The 22,524-nt window shown below is 34.9% G+C and overlaps 1 long non-coding RNA gene across 1 annotated transcript in view; it reads left to right on the forward strand.

Annotated features, from left to right (window-relative positions):
- Positions 1–12,968, forward strand: part of LOC118452361 — a 13,904-nt gene extending 936 nt beyond the window's left edge. The window contains exon 2 of the long non-coding RNA XR_004842121.1: positions 1–12,968. This exon is cut by the window's left edge and continues 729 nt beyond it. This is a non-coding gene — a long non-coding RNA (uncharacterized LOC118452361).
- The last annotated feature ends 9,556 nt before the right edge of the window (positions 12,969–22,524 follow it).

Below are 22,524 nucleotides of genomic sequence, written 5' to 3' on the forward strand. Positions count from 1 at the left end.
CTGCTGTCTAGAAAGTGAAGGAGTGTGTATCGTGACAATATTCTGTTAGCCTGAAAACTACCCACTTTATAGGCAACAATTCAGTTGATTGGGCATATCTTACAAAGATACTTTACTTACAAATTGAATCGCGGAAGGTTGTGGTTCCAGAGTCGGGGTTTTGGGGGCGAGATGAGCTTATGTTTTATCCAACTGGCCCACAAAGTCCCGCTTTTGGTGGTCACTTTGTTCTGCAAAAGAAACCAGTACATTATGGCTCTTACAGTGGACATTAAACTTAGTAGTAAACTACTCTTGCACTTAACGAAAGGCCACTATACGTTTTAAATAAATAATAATATTCTAACTTTAATGTTATCCTGAGCAATAAAAAACAGAAAACACTATCATTCTGAAAGTTAAACATTTAAAAAAAAAAAAAAAGTTTTCCAACTGTGGGTGGCGTTTTTCTCTTAAAAAGCCAGCGAAAGCCAAAGAAAAAGTTATGTTTCGAAGAGTGGTCATTCAATACAGGTGAACTGGGAGAAAGGGAAGGAAGTCCCCAGAAAAGAGAGGCACCCTAACCCTTGAAAACATCATATAAACTCCAGCAACATTTGCATTGTCAATCCCCTCCTCAGTTTTTTTGCTGACAAGTGTTCAGTTTTAACATATCTCTTCAACTAGCTGCTTTTTTATGTCTGTTTGTTTATGTGTCTACATGTCTATGGTCTGTATCTATGAATCAATTTAAAGATTACTAATTTTTGTACTGATAAAAAGTTGTAGAACATATTTTTATGAGTAAGGCACTGTAAACATGAGCTTGGTAAAGCTGTTTAAGTTCATGTTACTATTTACATTTTGGTGTCAATATCCGAAAGAATCTAAGCATAGTTTTTGCTTAAAAATTACGTAGTTTGACATTCCTCATGGGATTCTAGTAAGTGTTGAAAATGTTAGCAGATAAGCTGAACTTCCTTGTGGTTCTGAATATACTGCACATGTATTTAAGAGTGAATGAAACACATTGCACTCACACAATATAATTTACACAATGGCTCATGTATACAACATATGCACGCAAAATACACACAGGAGCATCCTCTCAGTGTAAATGCATCTGTCATAGTTTTGATCTTTTATGCCAGCTAATCACCTGCTTATGTTACACATAAACATCTAGGCATTCACACTGTGGTCACGTTATCATTGCAGTCAGATTAATTTTAAGTGCTGACCTACTCAGAGTGAATCAATTTGAATATTTCAAAAAGCCCTGGAAATTCAGCTGAAGTTACACAGTGATACCAACAACTTTGCTTTAACAGTGTATGTGAAATATTGCATGACTATATGCAGGATCTGTATATTCATGCAAATGAATATCATGCTGAATTATCAAGATTTTTGTACGGAATTCTGCTGTTTTACATTTTATAGCAATGTAATCACTACACATGTGAAACAGGGCATATCCAAAACTCAGTGCAACAAATTCCTCACTTAAGACTGAAATCTGATGTGGAAAAGATGAGGTCAGCATTGTGCTGCTAATATGCCTTTTAGCTACTATTTTGCATGAAATAATGCTGTTCAAAAGCAGCATTTATGAGAAGGTTACATTTTCACGAACGAATTAAGCTACAAAGTTAACTGTATAATTTTTTATTTTTGAACTACCGTACTTAGTTTGTGAATATATTCTAGACCTCTCTGATATTACCAGTTGTCAGATTTGGACTGGTTTAACTCCTATGGGCTCTTCACTAGTGTTCTGAGAACTTCAGAGCAGAGAATCAGAGATTAGAATGTGGATAAATACGAGGATCTTGCTTTAAGGGAAAAGAGAAACAAACTTACATATCCAAACAGCAGCAAAGATCAATTCTGCACTGCTGAAATACAACAGTTGCTTCTCACCAGCTATTACTTTAGAGCCCTTAGATTTAAAACCTGTAATTTTGTATAGCTACTTTTCAGTAAGATGTGCTTTACGTAGTGCACTTTGTTAACCAGCTATTTTTAGATTTTTTTTTTTCAAATAGGTTATATTTGATTCTCTCTGGGAGATGCATAAAATTCATATGCATTCCTTCTAGTGCCAATAACCTAGCTATAGAATTAATAAACTACTTAAATAATTAATGAGTGGTGTTAGAAGAATACAGTTACACTTCTATAGGCCTTCCTCATGCAAAATTTTTATTCACATTTTTTCCCCTTAGTAAACTTACAGAAAGAGCTCCTGTTTGTCTCTAGCGTACAAGAAAACAGATAATTTTCTACTACTACAGATATCATGCATATATATTAAACTTTAAATGTATATTCATTTTGTATGTTACCCAAACTAATGATGATTAGACAAAACAGTGATAGGTTCCCTAGACATCTGTGTTATAAAAATTTGATCTCCTTCCCTAACACTGTTTTTCCCACAAGGTTTGCATGCAGCATGGGGTGGTGGCCTCAGAGCTGAGACTCCTGAAGTGCATTGCATATCCAGAGCATTAATAATTAAATAGCGAGATAGACTGATTCCAGGTGTTTGAAATGAAAAAAAGAAATTTACAGAAGACAAAAAGTAAATGGTATGTTTGGAATCAAAATTAGTTTTCCTTGAGATAAAAACTGTCATGAATTATTGAAAAAATAGTATTTAGAAATATCAACTCCAATTATTTATTGCATTTATAATTTACAAAATCAACGGCCCTACTAGCTATGTTTCTATTTAAAATAAATTTAAACCTACATTTTTAGAATTACTTTTCTGCATTTTTAAGCGAACCTTTAAAAAAATAGCTTACAAACACTGAACCAGCAGAGGATTGTCAAATGGCCTGATCTGTTTACTTTTGAAATTTTATTGAAAGTGGTGAAAAGATCAGGATCTCCACCAGAATCCAGTGGCATGGTTTAGGGATTGGTCTGTGGCCTGCATTTTCTGAAGCAGGGCCTCAACCTTTGACATCTCCTGACCTCATGTTGCAACAGAAGAGTTTTGTGACTCCCCTCTGATCTAGCCATAGAAAAAAAGAGAGGGAGGTAGTGACCCCAAGTTTAAAAAGTCATGACCTGCAACAACTAAAAATTTTGCCTTGGTAAAGGCTACAAAATCAGTCGTCCCTTCCAATGAAGCTATCCAGAGTTTTTCCAGGGCAAGACACCCAACTTTTGATTTTTAAATTGTGTCTTGTTCCTTGCTCCCTGTTATAATGTTCCACATCAGCACTGCGTGCCTGTGTAAAACCTGGACCTCATGACACGAAGACAATCTATGCAAACATACACCAGGATGTTCAGAACATATTTTTCAAAGATAGCACTCAAAAATCCTTTTTTATTTGCCTTAAAAATTATATTTAGCAGGTTATGAACTAAAAATGTTTTAAGTTTTTTTGATGGCTTAAAATATCAGGAGAAAAACACTGCTATCACCTGGACGCTGCACCTGTAGTGGAAGAAGTGGTAGAAAAGTGGTTGTATTACATGAACTGCCAAACCCACTTCAGACCATGCAGACCAGCAGACTATGAAGCTTCTGGTGAAATTAATGAATTTAAGGCATCATTTGCCCTGTTCACAGCGCACCTCAGTTAATAAATACACAAACCTCTTGTTGCAATGTCATACACTTTTCTGAATCCAGCAATGCAAGTGTGTAGGGACTTTGGTAAAGGTACAAACATGGAAAAAAAGAAACAAAGACTCAGCTTTTTTTGCCTGTTGTCATAATGCCCAACTAATTTCTATTTACAAGGTTTCAGGGCAAGGGCAGTGTTTATGTAGGTGACGTGTGAATGGGTAGGCATTATTCAAGCTTGTGGATTTTTTTCAGGACATTTCTGTAACATGTACAGAATAAACAAAGAAAATAGGAATAGAAGTAAAACCACATCTATTACTGAGGTACCTTGCTTTGTGAGGTAGCCAAATACAACTACATGTTAGTGGTTTATTTCAGAAGGTTACCACCAATTGCTGACTCCTATCAACATTTCCTTTTTCACATTGGAGTCATAATTCTCTACAGACAGGCTCCAGAGTTTTAAAATATATTTTTTTCTTTCCCTGTTTGGAGCATACCTGCTCCTAGCTGAGCTCAAAAGAAGTCTTAAAAATTATGCATCAGTCCTATCTGATTTCCTAATATACTGAATGCTTACAGCATAGATACACATTAATAACTTTAAAAAAACTGTTTTGATCTTTTCAGTAATACTGCTGTAATATTTTAATTTAGCTGTTAAGGGGGGGAGGCGACAATTCACCACTGTAATGTAACATTGATGCATTTTTGCTATTTTAAGTATCTCGGCTTCAGGCATAGTCCAAATCCTTTACTGGAATCATGGCCTTTCTATATGAACTGATAGAAAGTAGTAGCTAAACACCAATTTTTTAAAGTAATAGCTTTTCTTTTGTTTTGTAGGTCAGGATAAGAATTAAAACTAAACAAAACAAAATGACAGAATGTGTCCTGTCATCTACAAGAAGGCAGGTATAAATGGGTTCAGGAAAGGGTTTCATTTCGGGATGTTTCAGGATTGGCCCACAAGGGTCACAAAAAATAACCAAATGCAGTAATTTTCCTGATGGGGTATTTCTGTTGTTGAAAATATCTACTAAAGTCAGCATAACCTAGATTTTTGCTTTGCTGCTGTTGCTGTTTGTATAGAAGATTTCTTTTGTAATAAAATGCCTATTTCAAATCACACAAACTGCACACACCTCTGTCAGTAGGCGTCTGGATGCTGGTGTAAGTCAACAGTATCTCCACTGAAATCACTGGACCTACATCAACAAAAAATACAAGTGAGACCACAGTAAAGTTTCTGGAACCCAAGGAAAGAACTGGGTTAATTTTTGATATAACAACATGAACAAAGAACAAATGTATTACACAGAACACCATATTAAATAATACATGAGGAACTGAGCATTGCTTTTTTCCACAATTTTATTATATTTTATACGTTACGCTGCAAGGATCCATTGAAGAATATGCCTGTTAAGTGCTATTTAGCGTGGATTATTTTAAAAGTAACTTTTCATGTCAATTGAGTAGGTATAACTGAAAGTTCAAATGTGCTACCTCTTTTACTAAGGAGATTTATAAATACGGAGTATTCAGTCTTTACTAAATTGCTATTCCTCTTCGCATTTCTCTCTGAGTGGTCTTTCTGTATGTATGGAAAACTGCCCATATGGATGATTGGAAAATATTTTGAAATTCTTTAAAATGGAAGATGTTATATGATTTTGTTATGTATCATTTTCTTCTATAAACTAACATTCATGCTGTCGCTGCAGTAAATCCTTAAAGATGAGAGATGCAGGTTAACTGTTAATGATGATTTTTCTGTTTTATTTTTTGCTTTTTGGGAGCTGAAAGAACAAAAATTGTCCTGGAGTATCTGTGCTTTACACATGTTTTTAGCCTCCCAATGCTAATAGCATTTCTAAGATCGCTGCTTCAGAATTCACTTTGGTGAATGGACAGAACCATTTTATGCATCCAAAGTAAATGAGTTAGAGGCTATTTGAAAAACTACAATTTTCTTATGCAGTAGATAAACAGGAAATTATGAAGTCCTGAAATATTGTTGGAAAATTGTTCTAACTTAAAAAATTTTTCTTTATAGTTTCGTTCTCGATGTTCCACAGCATTCACCACTTCCTGCATGGCTGTTTACCGCAGGGAAAATGAGGGACTTTTGGGGGCAGATGTGTTTCCATTACACTATCATAATGCCCCTAAAAATCCTTATTGCTCTTGCAGTATTCTTCTGTGTTGCTGGGCCTGGTGTGAACTACTTGAAGACCTAGCTTATAAGTACAGCTTTTCTCTAAAAACACTTAAAAAAAACCTACTGAGTTTTATTTTGTTTATCTTATATTATTTTTAGTTGTGTTTACTGTTGCTTAAAATATAAATGGCAAGATATGCAACCACCTGTTGGTAAACAAATGTCATAAGTCATAAATGCAAGGGACATGCCGATAACTGCATGGTATTATGAAGAGGAATATATTTTGGCTTAAGAATGAGAGCTTCACTCTTTTGGTATGATTAACTTGTTTTTAACAAGAATTTAGTGTGTATGTCTCTGGAAACACGACACAGATTCTGTAATCTAATTTGAATGACTGCTATAGCGGACCTCACTTAGAATATTAACCGCTTTTAAGAAAATATATCAGGCCATTTATCAAATTAACAGATTTGCCCAGTACTTGTATTTAAATTAAATGCACAAAAATATTCAAATCAAATTTACATGTAGTCCCAAAAGAAATTTACCATTAGACCTAGAAAAGACATTGTGGGTTCTCAGCTATTCTATGTGTATTCAACTAGAAAAGTCTTCGAGTGGGCATACCTGCTGCTGGGGCTTTTGAGGAAGCAGGGATGTCATAGTCCATTGGGAATGCAGTTGTGCTGTACGGCTCCTCTCTCTGCCCCTGCGGGTGAGTGTGAGAGATCTCCAGGACGGGAGTGCCCACACTCACAGTTTATTCCTGCCAGGTGGCAGGTTCCCCTGAAGTCTGCAGATTTCCACAGTTTTGAAGGAAAAGGCAGAACACATCAAGGTAAACATGGTTTGTTTTTGTCTAGGTATTGCAGCGCGATATATCATCAGTATGAGACATGCAGTGCTATTAAAATTTATTTTCAGTAGCTGTGTGCAGGACAGTATTATAACTGGTTTGTGTTAAAGGTACTCTTGACTTCCCTGACTAGCTTAAAAGAAGTAATAGATATATGGCATCACATCATCCCTCTGACAGCATCTAATATCTTTAAATAGCCTTCAAAATATTTGGTGACAGAGGAAAGAAACTAGCTGGATAGATTTTTCGTGTCCCTTTTATATTAAAGTTTAATCCCCAGGGAAATGCTCTTCTTCATTCTGCTAAAGGAGTGTTTCTCATTTTTCAGGCAGGAAAATCTTCCAGATTAAGTCATGTCCTATAGGTCACAAAGCAAGCTTGCTGTTATGACTGCAATCAGAACTTCTGGTGCCCAGATAAATACCACAGTAACAAGAAAATTACTTTCTAGAAGGACAGAATGAGCCATACTGCACAATATTATAGTCACAGGTCCAAACACATTGGCCATATGCATTTCAGCATACAACATTTCAACATGCAATAGCATTTCAAATGTATGTATAGACAGAAAGCCGTAGAAAAACTAGTCATTATATTAATTTTAAATTTTCATATCAATACTTCAGTGTTTCTATTTGGACTACTGATTGCAAGATGATTCCTAGCACCTTCTGACATAATGAAAGGTGTTGTAGCACAGACTGGCTCAAGGCTTATGCAGCCTTTAAAATTGTAAGATTTACTTACAAGGTATTAGATTAATTGAATTATTAATATTATCAGTAAAGTTTTTTGCCATCTGTGTGCATGTTTAGCAAACTTTTTATTTCCAAGTAGCATTCCTAGCTAAAGACACTGCATCTAATTGAAAATATTTTTAAAAAAAAAGTGAGACCGCACATATTCTATGGAGTTCTGTAATATCGAGGGTTAGTGAAGGGAGTGCTCCCAGAGCTGTAAATTGTATCACCTTCATATAGAAGACACTGCTAATATGAACAGACTGGAATTTTAATTACTTTTTAAAAGTCTTTTGGGGGCTATGCTGGTCACAATACTATGTAAAGAATACTGTGATAGATTTGAGCATTAAAACTGATGTGATTTTGTATTTGTCCTATCTTATCTTACATGTAATCTTTCCAGGATATCAGATTTTTATTTTCTAACATAAGCAATCTTTCATAAAATTTCTTGCATGTATAATTTGTAGATCTCAACAGCTGATTCTTAAATACATACCTACCTATATGCATACAGGTGGTAGCAAAAGTCAGATTCCCTCTGGACATATGCTCTGTAAGTATGTAAAAATGTATTTATCATGTGACACTGCTATTAAGAAAAATATTTGCTTAGACCTAGCGATCCTGAGATTAAATTCAGGGAAGGGAATCAAAATTAGTAACACCATATTCCAGTCCCTTTTGTATTTAAGGGGAATCACCTGACATACAATTATCATTTTTTTTACACATTTTTATCAGTGAATAATAAGCGTTAGAAAATGAGAGCCAAGCACATGGTTTGAGATGTGTATTTAAACTTCCATATTCAAATACTTGTTTAAAATTGTTTAAGTATTTAAATTGTTTTGGTTTGAAATAGTATGTCACAAAAACCTCTGGATCTGATACAGCCTCAGAGGAAGGACTGCAAAACTCATCTGTAAAACTGTCCACTGAAGCTAACAGCACTTTGTATGTGAATAGGCTGTGAGTAAGTTTCAATATTAAATATTTTGTAAAAGATAACTTTGCTGTCTGGTTGTTTTTTAAATATGAGCAAAGCAAAGATTTCTATTAGCCTCTTAGGGACTTTGATTTCTTTTAATTATAGGACCAAGAGTCATTAACACAAACCAACAAATTCATGGTATTGTTCTAAAAGTTAGAACAGTAGCGACTAGGTAATATTTTTCAAACAGAATTTCCAGAGTGGAAAAGATATTACATGTTTGTTATGTGCCAAGAAATGAGTAATACGAGAATACTTTCATTCTTTTACAAAATGGAAGAGTATTAGTAGCATTTTTATTTTTATATAAGTTTTTGTGATTACCAACAGTCTCATAATAGATAAACAGAAATAGTAGAAAATACATGCAGTTATTAAATAGGCTGAATAGGATGATAAACCAATCTCATTTATGTATTGAATAAGTCCATCATTATCTCAAGTTTTGAACATTACCTCAACTGCGTGTACACTGACGATTTAAAATGTTACTCAGAATATAGAACTTGGCTCATCCATTTTAATAATATTTATTTACTATGTTATTTGACTTCGATATGTTAGAACCAGTTCCTTACTGAATTAAGATAGTATCAATTCTTCTTCAGTCAGTACTGAGGGGATACCAGTGCAGCTCCCTGTGCCATTCCCTGTAGGGCATCTGACTACATAAATAACAGAGACAGAGTTTGAATGCAGGAAGCCGTACCGTACCTGTGTCACAATGAAGCTGCTCAGTAAAGCTCAGATAAGCCATCTAGTTTGGGAGAAAGATGTGGGAAAGGGAAGAGCTATAGCAAACAGAGTAGCAAGTCAACTGCCAGAGATAAATCATTACTCAGATACTGCAAGTAAGTCTGTAGAACAAAGACTTAACTAGTTTTCTGAACAGGGGACCAGAATGGGACCAGAAATAAGGGTAAACGAAGCAGACCAGTCTTCATGATGAGCCTGCAATGTATCTTTTCCTTAAATGGTTAGTTATGGGAGCAGAAATGCATACAAAAATAGACTCCATTAATAAATGGTCACTACTGCATTTCTCAATTACACTAAACTGTTTCAGAATTTGTTAATTTGTTGCCACTGATGGATAATTAAATATGTGCAAATGGTTTTGTTTCAATTTTTCTTAAATTTTAAATGTGTATAAACATTTTTATTCCCAAATTTACATCACCAGTGCCAAGATTCTGACTGACGTGGATTTTTAGGGTTGTATTATAAACAAGTGCAAATGTAAGTTACGAAGTACAGTGCTGACATAATCTTAATTATAGCTGGAAGATTTGCCAGTGTGTATACAGTGTCGAAATACAAGGGATCATTGTAAGTTAATAAAGATCATTAGAAGAAATCACACATCTCATAATCATGCTTTCATCAAGATAATATGACCTATTTTGCATTTAAGCAATTAAAACAGAAGCTGAAATACTTGGAGATGATTAACTTATCCAGTAGTTAGACTTGACAGGTGATATTACACGATAAATAATCTGAGTGACTGGAATTCTTAACCAAAACGATTTTTTCTTGACTTCTGGGTTGTTGGTTTTGTGAGGTTTTTTTTAAGAAAAAGAACTTAAAAAAATTTCATTACATTTCCAATGACAAATTATGTTTTGTATATTCCTTTAAAAGAGAAATCTACAGCCTTACTATGACTGCTGTCTGAGGCTTTTGAAGATGTCAATGGTGAGAACAGTATAAATATCTAGCTAGATTGCAGCAGGTTAATTTTGTATCAGAGAAGGCACTAAGATATTCATATTCAAAGCCAGGGAATCTGTGCTAGTCATTTTTGGAGTTCTGCACTAATCCATAACAAAATTATCCCATGACTGGAGTTGGCAGTAAGGAGAACTGAGTGTGTCCAGAAGATCTTCAGACTCCAGTTTGAATCAAACACACTCTGTGAAATAATCTAGATTCAGTATCTTTATAATTCATATAAAGTTATCTTACAAATTTATTCTAATTTGTAGCAGAATTTCACAACAATGTTCTTTTAAAACTCTGGGTATACCTAAAACCAAAAAGGAAAATAAAAGCCTTCTTAGAACATATCAGAAATGAAAACTGTGGAGTTTTGGTTCCAGACTGAGCATTAGGAGATGAATGTTGCAAATTGAAGAGGTTCAGCATTCAAGGTCTGGGCCCTGAGTTGCCCTTTAGCCAGTCACAGGAAGGTGCAGAATGCCTTCATTCGTACCTGGGCAAGGTACGGTACCGCATGCACTTCACCTATCAGAGGGAGCAGTACAACTACGAGCTAACTTCAGAATGCATTTCAATCTGGAGCAGTAGGCCAGGGCAAGTCAGCTCTGGCCTTAAACATAGTATCATTCTGTACCAGCTCTATTCCTATCTCCGCCTTTGCAGTCTATCCAGTTAATAAACAGACAGTTCCAGGAAGTCAAAAAAAAACCAACCCCAAAACCAGAGGTAACTCCTTTTCAAGACACTCCTGCCAGAAAGTAAAGACTGAGCCACAGCTGCAATTTCCTGATAATGTACCTCTTGCTAACATCCCAGTATGGTGTGTGTGAGTGGAAAAATTACACCAGTTAGCCAATTCGAGCCTCTTGATTTTTTCATTAAGCAGGGCACTCCACGCATCATGTCCTGCAACAGAGACGTGCATCTAGTGTGGTGGGTTGTATAATAAAAGCATGCCTTTGCAGGGGGTCATACAACACATTGGTGGGTGTGATAGAAGGCAACTGGAGCGCAAAGTTGGACCTGGGGGGAAAGTGCTTTCTGGCAGGACCCTGTGAGTGTGGTAGGAGGCTGGAAGACGCCAGCCCCCTGCCTGCAGGGCAACGCCATGGCTCTGTCCTTTGTGCTGCACGCACTAGTTGGGACTGGTCAGCTAGCAGCTCGCACTTGACCTTTACTATTGCTGTTGTGTGTCTCTGGTTTTGTTGACTTTTTCTCAGACGTCAGCCACAAGATAGCAAGAAATGGTGAACGGCTGTATTACGAGTTTCATCTCGCCTGACTCCCTAAGAACATTTCCTATGTCATTGTTAATAACGGGATTGAAAAACAGCCTACAACTCTTATCCTGCATAACAGACTAGTGGTTTAGCTACACGATTTTAACTGATTTCACTAGGAATTAATACAAGCAGAGCAACATACTTGAACTCCAAATTCTGCAGAGTATGACAACACCTGTAATAGCAAGTTTATCTTATTGCACAAAAAAGTTAACATTTCTAATGAAGCATAATATTGGATGGTATTTAACATTACATATATTATATATCCCAAGGACATACTCTCACCTTTTATTTATATCACAGAGAACAGAAAAATGTGTTTTCCAATTCTACCTACAGGACACTTAAAAACACTCCAATATTTCATGCTAACACACCAGAATACAGCAGTGTTACAGCAGTAACATAGAGTTTTAAACATATTTGGGAGATAGGGACTTTGTTTCTGTTCTTTGATTCTACACCTCCCAGTCCTGATCTATGTGTTTAACACTCGGGTGTTAAAAGATTGGAAAGAACAAATAATTTTAAGGTGCTGTACCTTATTTTGGAACATTTTTTGTACTTCAGGCTGTTGATAATTATTGCCAATCTTTAGCATTAGGAATACAGAAAATGCTGTGCTGAAAAAAGGCATGGGAATGAAAAATAAAACAGAGCAAACCGAAGCGTCTTTAGACTGCAGGCCACTTGCCAGCTTCTTCTTACAGGAACTTTCAGTTCTGCTGCTTGCTTTGAGTGTAGCAAAAAGATAAACATTTTCTTGTTGCAAGTTAAGAAACACTGCCATGCATGACAAGTTGATAAGCAGTATCAAAAGTTGTATCAGGAATTTATTAGTTCATTGGAACAAAATAGAAATGTGCTGGAAAGTTTTGATATGCATCTGAAAAATGAAAAATAATTGGTCAATGCCCAAATTGTTCTGCTGAAAAAAGGTTTTCTATTCTTAGTAACTGGAGCTTTCACTGCGATAGACAACCTTACTTACTGTTTGTGGTAAATTCCTTAATGTATCCACCTCCTTTGTACACCTTACACCACTGCGTTGCGGTTCTGCATTTACAGGTGGTACAAATCCAGGTGTCTAAATTCTACATTGATAAACTTAAGCAACTATGCTAAAGTCATGGCACAATAAGCAGAATTTGGCTTAGGGACTTCATTAGATTAAAAATAAGCATTTTCTGCTTTGTATCTTTTCACATTAACTGTGGATGTTGGGATCTTGTTTCCATGTTTTTGCCTTTTGAATTATTATTGAAAATTAAATACTGTGTATTTAGGTATGGTACAAAATAAGTGCTATGATAGGTTCTGCTGTACCCCTCTAGCACTCCTTAAATTCTTGCCTGATTATTTTTCTGATGTAGGCCTATATCCCTTAGAACAAACTGGTAGCATTTGACTCTTGATATTGTCACCAAATCTGTATTTGAACTAAGATCTGCCAAAGTAAATATTAAAAATCCTGCCATATCCCAAATGTCACTTTTAGTTACCTTTTTGTAATGGTATGCAGCCTAATATAAACAAGGAGAAACAAAGAGATAATGCACAGCGATGTAGTAGCAGAGTTTACTGGCAAAAATTGGAGGTGGGTATATTAATCACAGATAATAAAAACATAAGGAAAAAGGTCTTCTTCCTAGGTTGCAGGAATAGACTTTTATCCGACATTCTAACAACTTTTTTTTATAATTTATTTTCTTGAAAAGTTTTGATTTTTTTTTTCTTATAAAACCATCCATACTATTTTTATAGTCCCTTTCCCCATTAAGACAGGCTCTTAAACACCACTGACATTTGTGGTATGCCAGTTTGTATGGCTCTAGAGAAATAACAATAACATACTGTGGAGAAAATTGTGACACATTTTGCCTGGCAAATGTTGTTACACTCTGTCAAAGAAATATGAAGAACTTATTTTAATATCCTGTCTCACAACATGGGGTAAAAGGGACAAGAAAATTAAGACGGGTAGATGACGTATACTTTAGCAAGATGTGATCAGTAACCAGAGGGCTAATATTTTCAGTTATTTGCAAGACTTCAATAATTCCCAGATGCCTGAAGTAAAGCAAGGATGAGGACTAGGAATTTCTTCTGGATTTGATGGTTGCTTGGCACTGTGGAATGTAGATACCTTTGCCCATTTGTATGAGAATTGTGTCCTTTGCCTTGGTTTCCCACTGGGAGCTTACAACTGAATGCATAGACAGTCTTTCAGGACTTCCTTCCTCCTTTGCTTAGTGCACGCACAGAGGAGATGCATGTGCAGGATGTTTATTGAAAGGAATAAAAAAAGTTTTACTCTTCCAGCAACTGAATGCTCATGAGAGAGAGTGTCACACTTTTATGGGTATTTGGTGAAAGTAAACACACTCCTGTCTGTCTTGAAGGAGAAAGAGAAGAGGCTTTTTTCCCCTCTGTATTCTCAGATACCGAATAACATTCTGCTGCAAGATAGAAATTGTTTGTGTGCAGATGCTTGGCTTCCTTGAAGCTTTTCTTGGTAGCATATTTATTCACCATATTAATATTAGTCAACTAGAGGTTATTATTTTTTAAATTAAACTACTCTCAGGCTAATAGCACAGAAGTATTGCTATTGGCATGCTAGATAATTTCAATTAATTAAGTAAATAAGTTCAATCATTTAATAAAATAATAATTTTCCTTAGTTATTTATTAAGTTCATTTATTTAATTGCTTATGCTGGTTTCTTCTGATTCCCAAATCTAGAATATTAAAACTTAAGCAACAGACCAGACACTGACATGTACATGTAAATTCAGGTACGGCATATGGCTTTCATAAAACAGCACACTGAAATTAGATGTCTCTTGATACAGGACATGGTTCCACTATTAAGCGACTGGGACTAAGAGGAGCTCTAAAAGATTCAGAATGTGAGCAGTCTAGTAAGAGGGCCTATAAGGTGTAAATTTCAATTTTAAGTCTTCTGTGAGGTCAATTGCTACTTGCAGTGCAATGAGATTCCTCCAAAGTATCTAGTATTTCATGGCAGCAGACCTCTATATTGTGATAATCAGCAGATAACCTGTTTTGTGGTAATCAGCAGATAACCCATGTTATGAAACTACTGTACCTTGACTGTGGCATGAAGAAAGCAGGATACAATGGATCATGATTCTGCAGGCTTTTTAGCTCTGGATCAAGAGAACTCATGTAGGCCTGTAACATAATTAATAAACTGTGAGAATGCAAGAGCAAAGAAGAAATGTGTCAGTTTAGCCAACAGGTTATCTACAGGAGCCACACGCTGCTTAGAGAATAAATTGTCTTTCAACTTCACACCAACAATTTGCTGCAGGTATTTCATATGAAAGAGATCACATATGGCAAGCACAGACACACCAGACACTGATAGCATTTATCTTCTGAGGTCTAAAAATATTTTTCCTTAGTTTGTACAAAAACCCAAATGGCCATAAGGAGCTAATAAATCTAAGTTAAAATGGAAGAGAATCTTGTTTGATAACATTTGTCTGATATTGGGTCTGACATTTAATGTTAGAATAAAGTTCATATATCATAAAAGACCACTGATCTAGCACTTTAGACTCATTATCCTGCCTAAAGTAGATTTCAATTTTATTCTTTGTCATCAGGTTATATTAGGCTAGGTTAGGTCTCCCAAAACAAGTATCATCTTTCAAGAAGGAAGACTGATTTAGACACAAAATTTGACCTGAATGATCTTAAACGTCTTGTTCAATTTTAGAGTAATGAAATGAGACCTTAATGGGGAACTTGAAACTTGTTCTGTTACCATGATTTATTAAGTCTAGAGAAAAAACAAGAATCACACAGTAGCTGATATACATCAGCACTGAGTCAAGTGGTATTATGCCAGTTCATATCAATTGAAGTTTTGGCTCAGATTGTCTTGGAACCTAGAAAACACCTTAGCACAATTTAGAGGCAAATGTCTCTTCCCAAAGAAATGTATCAACAAGCCAATTCTGAAATATCTGATATAGATAAATCTAAATCTGTTAGGACCTCTTCCAGAAATAGTAAAGGGAATGGACACAAAGAATATCTACACATTAGCTTTACACTGAAATATAAGTCAGTGGGAATGTAGCTAGAAAATATTTTATTGTTTTTAACAGAAAGATATGTGGATTTAGCCAAATATGTAATGTTTGAATGCAAGATTTACTTAAAACTAAGCTGATTTTTTTCTGAAAATAATACAGTTAGTGAATGTTTGTTAAAATCTTCTCCTTACCTAAGAATTTATATACCTTGTTCCCAGTGCTGCCATGATTTGTAGTTATTATCATTTATTTTAAAACAAAGTTCAGTCTTTTAAAATATTTGAGGCATATTATAGGCTGGTTTACTAGTCTTACCAAATCTAAATTGTGCAGTTACATCCAAATCTTTTTACACAAGAATGTAAATTCACTACTAATACAGAATGAACAGCAAAATATTCAGAAACAGGACTTTTAAAAAAAAAAAGTCTAAGCAGTCCTGTATTTGCCTCTCTTTAATATTAGATATAATTCTGAAAGGTTATATAAGTAATTATTTTAATGCATTTAAGACAGCATGCTGTTGTCTCATCTTCATTTTGTCATTGGAGCTAGTATTTTTGTAATGCCTTCCATTCAAGTAGTAATAATGAGCTTGTGATTTCTGGTGAACCACAGAAACTTGGGGAGCAAGAGAAAAATGACTAATTGGCTGAAATGCCTCTGTTTTTCAGGAAAATACTGTTGCACAAGAACCCTGTTGACAAAATGGAAATTATGTAACTCTTCCTACTCCATCTCCATCTTTTAAAATCATTAAATTAAATACATGAATGAAGACAAATCAGAACTATTTTATCTTTTAATTTATAAATACATGTTAAAATTTCCTTTCACAAGTTATTTTATTTCTATATGCAGTTAAATGCATAATTCTTCTTCTATAGTCAGCTCTTCCTTTTGTTTTTTGAATTCTTTCACACTAACAGAAAAGACATACAACAACAGCAAAATACCAGTAGGGATTTGCATAATGCAAATTATGTCACATCTCAGTGTACAATAGAATTTGTAAAATTTCATAGTACAAGGCATTATATTGAATATTGCAAGATGTGTTTAGTGTCCAAAAGATTCCCCCTTACCTATATGCGCACGCACAAATGATCATTGAAATTATTTTCTCTACAATGGACTAACATTTCAAATTCTCATTTCAACTTCCTGCAACTTTTCACACACCTGCCATACCAGTAGTTCACAAAACTTCGTGAAAACTTCATTTTTGAGAAACAAAGCTCTAGCAACTTGTCAGAGAGGTGAGCAAAAGAAAGCTTATGCATATAGAAGCAAACAATGGTGTACATTAATAAATTATCACAAATTCGTGGAGAATTAGATTTCATGGAGAATAACAACATTTAAGAACTGCATTTCTTTATTTCTAAGTTCTCTGAGAATATCCAATGTTCCAATATTCATGTTGTTCTAACAGTTCATTTAATTTGCAATGTGTGTGTATCTCCCAAAGCAATCAGCCATATTTGTAATTTGTCAATACAATAACTTGAAAAATATTAGAAACTGCAACAACATAGGCCTGACTGCACAATTAAGTTAAAAAGAGCTTTGCTTCAGAATTGAGAATAGCTCAAAATTAAGATCTGAATGTGTGTGATGTATCACTGTAGATACCACCTTTGAGAAATCATCTCTCTCCTACTCACACATTACTGCAGCAATTATCTACAAAGGCTCTTCATGGACCCCTGTATTTAAAACAACAGGCCAGCAGTATTTCTCTGGGAGGACCCATCTTGGGAACACGCCCTGATCTGAAACACCTAATTACAGAATGTTTTGTAGGGAATTCTATTTGGATTTCTGTTGCCAAGTGCTAGAGGTGGAGAAACAGTTCTGAAGTAATGGCTCAGAGGTAGTGCACCAGGAGTACTGCGCCAGGAATTCATCTTAATGAGCTCTAGTGTTTATCTTTGTTTAAACAGACAATACACCCAGTCTGCTCTTTACCTAATGTATTCCAGTACTGATAGTAATTACACAGAATTCCCTTCTGAATTTAAAAAAATATATAGTATGAATTAAGAATCCTCCCAAATTTTCATGAAATTGAGAGGCATAAATCTTGCAAGGCAATAAACCTTTGTTGGAAAGGTGCTATTTAGTTGTGCTTGTAGCCTTATTCACTTTGTACAAACCCAATATAATTTGATCTGCTAGATTTTAAAACTGAAGTTTTCCATATTGGGATTATTTTAATAATAAAAAAGATCTGTGTTAGTTAGTCAGGCATTGATAGACAAATATTACACTCTGGAATTAGAAGTCAATATTTCTTACTGCAGTAACAACGCTCCAAGACACAAGAATGTGGTAGCAAAGAAAGGGATCTTCCCAAATCAATGCAACAAAAGTGCTATCAGAATCATTCTCTAAGTATGTGCTGCTTCAGTATGCAGTTTTTAATCATTAAAAAGTGCAGACTTTTGTAACTTGAAGATAAAGACTTTAATGAGAATTTTTGTGAATGTGTTACCTTCCTGTTAAAATACTTGGAACACTTTGTTAATCCTAGTAAAGCAGCAAATGGAATGTAAAAATGAATAGAATTTAAATAATACAGTCCTCCTCTACGGAAAAAAAGTACTAGAGCTGAATGATAAGTTCTCTACAGAAATGTATCAACTAAATAGAGTATTAGAAAGAATTCCTACAGACCATGACTAATTTAGTCCTTATTGAGGTAACAAATTTTACAAATTTAACAGATCCTTATTAAACAATTTTTGATAATATGGGAAGTACCTTATCTGTACTCCAATAGCTGCAGTATATTTCTACTTGATTTTCAGAGTTACAGCCGTACTGATTGTTCTTAGCCAAGGTCTAAATTTAAAAGTGATTAAAATAATGAACAAACATTTCAGAATACCTATACCTGGTTCTGCCTCACTGCAATAAATGATCACTTAAGGAGCAAGACCTAAGTATTATCTATGTGTATATATATAACATAGATATATGTACACACATTTGGTTTGCCTTAATAGATGCAAAGGAAATAAAATAAAATCCACATTTTTATGGCTGTAGTTTGACTTAACAGCATAACCCCCCTAAAGATGGCAGTCTGGTTTTGTAGAATAAATCCAGATTCAGGGTAGAGTCTTTCAAAACTCAGCCAATTCTTCTTTGAGTCCTACCTATCTTAGATGCTTATCATATGAGAGGATGAATAACTCTTTGGCAGTAGCATTTCTCTTCCCTGATAACAGGGTACTCCTCAGTGATCTTGTTCATCACGGTGCCTAAGTTTTAGACACCCAAAGTAAGGAGGGATTAATTCTCCTTAAGGTCGCTACATTCCTTAGAGGATTAAGAAATGAAAAGCCAGCACACTATTTTTCTTACTTACAAGATCAGAAGGAATACTGGGAAAAGGACTATTCTAATACTGTCTCATTGTGGCTGCCTATTCCATTTATGACACCGCTTTATAAACTCCCCAAATCTATTTATGCTACCTACAGATACTCTAAATGACAAAGTAAAATTAAGCATGAATATAGAAAAAACATGCATTTATCACTCATAAATCATTTCAGCTTATAAACAGTCTGAATTGTACTAGACAAGGCTAATACCACGTAAAAATAAAGCAACTAGACATTTGACTTGCAAAGAACTAACATGATCAAAAATAAAGTCTAAATGACAAAGCACAGTTTTACTTGGTAATTGTCTACTTAAAATTAGTGGCAATAATATTTTTATGTCATTATAGTCATATTGATAAAACTTTCTAGAGTGAAAGAGTTAAAACATTAAACATCATGTTGTAAAAGCCCTTGTAGTATAAGGTTATAATGAAACTATTGAATTTCCTTCTTTAGAGAAGCCCTACTGAAAATCAAAGAATGCAGAAATAGCTATGCCTATCACCTGACATCTCTACTAGGCATAGATCCGTTTTGAAATCTGGAACTGATCTGCACAACCGTAAGTTTAGCGTATTTTCAAACAACTGCATTTGTAAGAGACCATTTTGTTTATAATGGAACACAGCAAAATGTTCTTTTGACAGAACATTTTGTTCTGAGTCCCTATTTCTGTATTTTACCCAAAAATCACTTACATAGATTAGGAGTGTCGCATAGATTGGTGTGAAATATTCAAAAAGAACTCCCAATCTATGGAAAAAGAGTCTTGATTTCAATAGGTTCTACTTTTAAATTGACTAGAAACCCAGACAAAATTCCCTTTAACACATTTAATATGCCTGAGCTGATTTATGGTTTCATTTCAACACAGCAAAAAGTTAGTACTGATGACAGGAAATAACATGAAAATTGAGAGATTTAGTCCAAGATTCATGTGGAATCTGGAGTATTAGTAACTCTGAAGTGTGAGAAACTAGTACAGAAATGAAGGAAATATCTATGCTAACATTTTTCATGCCAAATTATTTACCAAAATTAAAAGATTTTTTTATATTCATAAAACAAAAATCCCAAATTCTGCAACTGTGCTGGAGAAGCAAGGTTCCCTCTCTTATTAAACGCACAGTGATTAAACATTGGAGACTGTAAATGCTGTTTGATAAAAACGGCTGATGCCTGTCCCAGAGGAGGTTCTCTCTGGAACATAGTTAGACTCTGATAGCTGGATTAACACATTGAATAAATGAGGATGATGACCTTCTAGATATTACTACTGGCAATTTCTTTGTACTCATTCTTCTGGAGTACTCCTGTTGGTTTAGGAGGAGAGGGCACAACAAATTAACCATAAGTCATGTTTAATTCAGCATCTTAAGCAGGTTCCTTTGCTGCATCAGGAGTTGCCACTCTAATCAAGAATGCGTTTCACATGAGGGCAAAGTGTAGCATAGCTGTATATCCCTTCGTACTGATCATTGTCTGGGGCAGGGCCTGGAACATTACGCAAAAATGTGACTGTTAATTCACTATTAGGAACTTCCTTCATTATAAAATAGCACATTGCCTGATAACTAGAAAATTATTTTTACATCATTCACATAGCTCCGAATAAAGAGATACTGTGGCATGTTATCCTGGAGACACATTTCAGGTACTTGCTTCAATCTGCAGCACATTATGAAGTGGCTAGCACAATCCAGAAATCATCTAGGACAAGTGTACTTTTTCCTTAAAACTTACATTCAGAAGTATTATTTGTAGGCATTATTTTACATTGTGCACAACAAATACTTGGTTCCATGTTTCAATTATACAAATACATATTTTTCACTGAATATTTACACTCTTCATACATGCCTATTAAAAATATAACTCTTACCCCCAACCCAAGCATGAATTTTTCTCTGTAGCATGTTTATCCTTAAAGCAACTGCTTGAATATAGTGAATAATGTAAAAAGCACATTTTTAAGTCCAGCTACCTTAAACAATGACCTAAATGAAGCACTAATGGCTAGTGACAGAAAACTACTTGGTTACAGTTTGCTACTGTTCGGCTTTAAAAAGGTCTTTTAATACTTGAAGTTGTCTGGCAAAACTTTTGCTGGCTTGATTAAATTGTGATAACCACTTACTCACCAAAACAAATAGTTACACGTACACAATTCTATCAGAATACCTCAAGTCTTTACCAGCATGGCCAAATTATAGTATGAAATCTTTGAAGGATTTACCAGAGAAGTCTCTCTTTTTCATGTGTCAAAGGTCTATGTGGAATGTAGTGTGCTTAGTACTGGAGCAGGATCTTTTGTATCCCCACCATCATCAGCAACAACAGACAAAACATGGTTGTTTAGCTACCACCTACATTTACAGAGGCTTTTGCCTGAGGAAAATGCAGGTGAGTGCCAAATGAGATTTTTACTCCAATTGGCATTAGATATCTAACCTGCTTAGCCACTTTGTATGTGTTAATCCAAGCAAACTCTGTTGTTAGGCTAAGAATTTGTCCTAAAATGCAATGGTCTAGTTAAAATACGTAGGAGAAGCCTGCATAGTGCCTCTGTAAGCTAGATTTAACTGCCACCAGTACTATTAATCCTCTAATGTCATAGATACCATAGGAAAGACATGCCAATAAAAAAAGACAGTACTGACACCATTAATCATGTATAGGAGTATATAAATATTGCAGAAATGTCTCCCACTTTTTAAAAGAAAATCAGCATTATAACAATTTCCTGGAGAGACTTTACATTTATTTCACTGCAAAAAATACTTACACTCTGAAGATAATAGTCTTTTAAATAACCATATGATTTTAAGTATTTTTATTATATCTATGCCAGCTTTTAGTGAAATAGCTATGGATGTTTTGTTTCTGCTATCTGTTCTGTTTGTGGGAAGGTTTGATTTAGTTAGCAATGAAGTTTGCAATTTCAGACTTATGTCAGAGAGATGTAAACCTGGATTAGATCAATATGTAAAAACATGACTTATAGTTAGGGGGAAAAAAGGTATTTCCTAATTAAGACACATTACAATGAGATTTTTCAAATAAACTACTTCTATGCTGACAGAAATGCCCAAGCTACTTACATTTATAAAAGATTTAGCAAATTGTTGTTCTCTGATACAAGCTAGCTGCTAGATATCTGCAGAGCACTCTGGAACCCCACTCTGTTTGTGGAATTTAAGGGCACTGGTGGGATTTACAGAGTCCATATGCCACGTTCCTCAAACATTGATAAAGACCGAGTTTTGGTTACTTACGTGAAAATTTTAAAGGTCATAAAAATAAAAACTGTAAGTTAAAAACTCAGCAAAAGGCAGCTTTGTTCTAAAAATAATCTCTGTATTCCAGGTACTTACAAACCTGAGTTGTTCAGCTCTTTTCCTATTACGAAGAAATCTTTTGTAATTTTAAATTTTGGCTAGCAGCATTACTCATAAAGGGGCAGGGAATAAAGTGACTTAAGATAACTATTCCAATATATAACTTCTAGGTTTGTATACCAATGGATTTCATATTCTACTTATAAACTATTTTGAAAAAGATTACGTTTGTAAAAGAAACATTTGGCTGAAAGCATCTTCCACTGAACTTCTTTCTTCCCCACTCACTCTGAAGCTTTACTCTTTTACTCTGGACTGTAAAAAGAATCTGCTTCTGGGGCAGTTTCCAGTTGCAGCTCACATCAGTAGG

This window comes from Egretta garzetta, unplaced genomic scaffold (assembly GCF_000687185.1).
Source record: "Egretta garzetta isolate BGI_Z169 unplaced genomic scaffold, ASM68718v1 scaffold575, whole genome shotgun sequence".
In the NCBI taxonomy this organism is placed as follows: Eukaryota; Metazoa; Chordata; class Aves; order Pelecaniformes; family Ardeidae; genus Egretta; species Egretta garzetta.